The sequence below is a fragment of the Narcine bancroftii genome, chromosome 11 (assembly GCF_036971445.1).
Source record: "Narcine bancroftii isolate sNarBan1 chromosome 11, sNarBan1.hap1, whole genome shotgun sequence".
Lineage (NCBI taxonomy): Eukaryota > Metazoa > Chordata > Chondrichthyes > Torpediniformes > Narcinidae > Narcine > Narcine bancroftii.
This window is the reverse complement of record NC_091479.1, coordinates 38803396-38808510: the sequence shown is the minus strand read 5'-3', so window position 1 is coordinate 38808510 and position 5115 is coordinate 38803396.

Here is a 5115-nt window from a genome sequence, read left to right as displayed (position 1 = left end):
CAGTACGTCAATATGGCCATTGCCAACCCCTCGCATTCTTTAGCAAACATCTATGGCCATCAGAGATGAAATATCGTGCATTATGTCGAGCCACACGGCACTCCGATTTGTTTTGGAGGGTCGGCATTTCACTGTGTTCACAGACCACCAGCCACTCGTTTTTACCTTCAGCAAAATAACAGATCCATGGTCAGCAAGACAGCAGGGCCATTCTCATACATTTCAGAATTTACCACGGACGTGCGCTATATTTCTGGTAAAAACAATGGCATCACGAATATTCTGTCCAGACTGACTGTATATCATATTCAGGGTGACATTGATATTCCTGAATTAGCCAGTGTCCAGGCAATGGACCCCGATGTTCAGGCATACAGTACGGCCATTACTGACCTGGACATACAGCATGGGGCAGCACAACTGGGGGGCCAACCTTACTTTGTGACATGTCTTTGGGCTACACTCGACCAGTGATTCCACCATCTTGGAGGCAACACCTTATTGACCAGATACACAGCTTGTCTCATCCATCAATCAGAACATCTGTCAAGCTTATGTCAAATAAATATGTAGGTCATGGTCTGAAAAAATGTGTCGCGCCATGGGTCTGCACATGCACCTCCTGCCAGACAGCCAAAATTCAGTGGCACACTAAGACACCTCTTCAACCTTTCCCGGCGGTATGCAGGCAGTTGGAACACATTCGTGTGGACCGGCTCAGACCATTGCCAGTATCTCAAAACATGAGATATATTTGAACAATTGTAGAACATTTCACGCACTGACCAGAGGCCGTCCCGTTGCCATCCAGTGACATTGAGACAACTGCCAGAGCATTCATTATCAATTGGATGGCTAGATTTGGTTTTCTGACCCACATTACTTCAGACCATGGAGCACAATTCACCCACAGTCCAATGGCCTTATAGAACATTTCTACCGGCAACTGAAGTCAAACTTAAGGCCTGACTCACCGGTCCGAATTAGGTCAACGAATTGCCATGGATTCCATTGGGTGTGCACATGGCTCCAAAGGAAGATATGTCTGCATTGTCCGCAGAGATGGTTTATGGTATGCTCCTTACATTTTCATGGGACGTTCATTTCACAACAAACTCTGATCTGAATGTTCTTCATCAGCTTCGACATGGTGTCGTGATCAGCAAACCTTTTCCTCTCCACTGGCATGGATCCCCTAAACAGAATGTGCCCCCACCACTCCTGGACGCTGATTTTGTTTTTGTGTGCAGACAGATCCCAAGAGCGCCATTACAATGAACGTATGAGGGCCTTTTCCGCGTGTTGAAGAAGGATGAGGTTGTGTATACATTGGACATTGGGGGACATTCACAGCTGTTTCTGGTGACTGTTCTGGGGTGGGGGTGTAGCAACTGTCGAGTGGCCGGGCAGGCAAAGTTCTTTGGCGGACGTGAAAAATCATGAGACAGACAGCTGGAAACTCATCCATTTAATTGACCGCCCGTGCATGGTGCTGCGTGCTGATGAATGGCACATTCTGTGTAAATTCTCCTGCCAGAAGGCGCGGAACGTTCACAGGGCTTAATTTAAACCTGTGGTCCCGTGGATTGGCAGCAAACTCATAATGATGTCCCAGCTTGTCCCATGGAGCCCGGGACATGCTGTAAATAAAACAAAGCCTGTAAAGTCTGAATAAAGCAGTCTTGTGTTGACTAACCTGGTGTGTGTATGTGTGTTGCTTTAGTAGCTCTATCAAAGTAGCTGCTACATATATAAATATTTTGGGTGATTATCGCACTTCTAGGATTCTTTTCATCCATCTCACAGCCTGTGGGAAGAAGCTATTCCCTAGCCTGTCAGTCCTGATTTTGATGATGGACATGGTTAAAGATGCTGTTCACTGGATTGAAATGGTCATTTTATAATTCCTTGAGCCCTATTTGAACAACACTCCCAGTAAATGCCATCTGAAGAAGAAAGGGACCCAAGTGATCCTCACAACTCTTTGCAAAATTCCTGTCTGATGCTTTACAGCAACTAGACCATCCAATGGTGCAGCCAGACAGGAGACTCAACTGCACTCCTGTAAAATCTCAAGATGAGAGCCGTTGGCCTTAACCTCCTCAACCTCCTTGGGAAGTGTAGGTACTTCTGACCAATAAGGAGGTGTGATTGTTTTGTGTATTAATACGTGTGCTGTATGGATGGGAATTTTACGTGATTGTATTGTCTATTCTTGCTCTTTAACAATCTTTAGTGGATAGAAGTAGTCTTTGTACTTTAGGATGTACAATCATGTACAGATTGTCGTAAAATAGCCATTTGGCCCAGATGTCTATTCAGTCCAAGAATACTTTCGATCACAGGCAGATTTTTAACAATAACACCATTCATTCTGCAACAACTGCCACTTAATTTTCCCAGTTGTTCAAAGGTAAACTATATGGGGAAAACACCACTGTCAACTCTTCTACCTTAAAGGAGTAAATATATTCAAATGGGCAGTAGATCAAGAGATGGAAACAGTGAAATCAGACAGAGGTGAGTGGCTGCTTAAAATTAGAAACATTCGTGTTCATCCTATAGAGTTTAAGGCTGCCCAGGAGGAATATAATGTGTTTTGTATAAGTTTGTGTGCCTTCACCCTGGCGAAGGATGGGGCCAACAGACATGTTGCTGGAAGGGTTCGAGAATTGATATGCTAGGCCACAGGAAGCTCAAGTTTCGAACCACAGAGCACAGGTGTTTAGCAAAATGGCCACCCAGTCTGTATTGTTCTTGCTGATATCGAGGTCAACTGAATCTTCCAAATATAGTAGATTAGGTTGGATGGGATGCATATGAAACACTGCCTCACCTCGAAGGTCTGATTGTGGCCTTGGATGGAGGTGAGAGGAGATGTAGGGCATGTTTGGCAATTTCTGCAGTTCCAATGGAGAGTGCATCAGGTGGTGGTGGGAGGAGAGGGTAGTGCCGTCGAGGGAGTCACAGAAAGACATAACCCTGTTAAAAGAGGATATGAGTGAAGCAGGTTAGATGTAGCAGGTTATAGGATGGTGCTGAAGTTCGAAGTGTCCGAGGATAACATGTCCAATGTGGCAGCTGATGGTGGTAAGTGAGAAACCTGAGGGATTCTGTCATTGTTCTGCTGGAGAGGAGGTGGGGTAAGGGCAGAAAGCGAATTGGAGATATGGGTGCAGGCTTTTTCAATGACAGTATGGGGGATTCGGCAATTATTGAAGAAATAAGACATTTTGGGTATCCTGGTATGAGGACCTAAACTTGGGATTTTTACAGGCCCAGAGGACCCCAAAAGCTGGCAGCAATAGAAAATCACCAAGACAAATGGATACTTAAACAAACATCATTTTTAATTTTCTTTAAACAAAAAAACAGGATCAAACTTTAATTTAAAACTATTAACTTAATAGCCTTATATTAACCCCTTCTAATTCTAAGCGCTGGTGTTTTTAATATGTATAAAGTTCTTTGACACAACTCCAAGTTCACCGGTGTCTATCAATTCTTAAACTGTGCACAGAATTCAACTTTTATGAATTTTCACCAAGCTCTGGTGCTTAAAAGTAAATGTTTACCCTCCAGGAAGGCTCTTGTTGGTTTCAGAGAGGACTTACTTGGTCATTGGACACACAAAGACTGATTCCCTCTGATCAGCCACTTTGGGGTCTTGCCAATGAAACCCATCATGGTTTTCCAAATGATAACCTCTTCTGCAGGTCACCATAGAGTTCCTTTTGTTTCCCTTATTTCAGGTGAAACACTCAAGCCAGCTATTTCCTCTTGTATGGATGACAAAGTTTTTCAACAGGCTGAACTGAGAACTCACAACCCGTGTTCAAAATGGGTTTCAACAAGATGCCAGCTTGCCATCTCACTCTCTCGCTCTCTCTCTCTCTCTCTCTCTCTCTCTCTCTCTCTCTTAGAAAAAGTCTATTTGGTGTCATCTCTCTGCTTGCAAAACCACATGAACTTCTTAGAACAGCAAACTGGAACATGCTTTTGAAATTCTTTAGCAAAACTGTCTCCTTGTTTTGTCTTTGCAAATGTTCTCGGTGCCTGCATGACTCACTCTCAGCAAAGCCTTTGCAATTTAAATAAGAGCTGTTTTGTGAAGTGTTTGTGTTTGTTTGTGACCTACACGACTCCTACAATCCATCTCTTTCAAAAACATATTTATATACAATGTAAAATGTATAATCATTGGAGGAGTTGTGATAAAACCAATGGTGTCCTTGCAAACTAAAAGTGGGAAGAGGTATACAGTGAGTTCTGGTGAGTGGAGTTTGTAATAGTTGAAACGTGAAACTCTCTCTCTCATTCAGGAGACAATTTACTGTCATGTAATTAAAGTGTCATATCACATAAAATTGCTTTTTTCCTGCTGTCAGGTAGACAGATTCGCCATTGGCAGAAATTGCTGAAATGACTCTTGTAGTCTGAGAAAGAAGCAAAAGAGAGTAATGCTCTCCACCCCCCCCCCACCCAACCATCCCAAACCCTGGGCCAAGTCACTGAGGGTCTGTGGATTCTCTTTCAATGCTCACAGACCAATCCAAGTCATTTGCAATGGGAGCTCCACTTTTTAACCTCTGACACGATTAGGAACCATTTCGCACCCACTCGTATCCCAAGTCTGATACCTGATACACTTTTAGCCAGTTTTGAACCAGTCTCTAGCAATCCATAGCCTAGTGTGAGTTCCTTGACTACTTTGTCCGGAAGCCCATAGCCTGCATGGGTTCCTCTCCTCAAGTCACCAACAGCCTGCCACCTATGTGGGTCCTTCAGCTGCAAAACCCCTCACTGGTCTGCTTCCATGGTCACTGACTCGTGGAATGAATCCTCTGCTTCTCAGATGTTGATGGGGTGTGGTCTTCCTGTTTTCAGGTGCCCTGTGTTAGTCCTCCACTTCCCCAGAGTTCACGGTGGCGAGGAAATCTAACACATCTAAATAAAAATAAAAATTTTACCACTTAGAGGAGATTCTTACATATCTAGAGGGATGGAAAGGGCATTATTACAAATTGAAGCTTAATATTTGAATATTCAGGTGCTAAATTTGCAAAAGCATCGAGTATATATTTCTCAACTTAAATGTAATTTTTACTAAAGGAA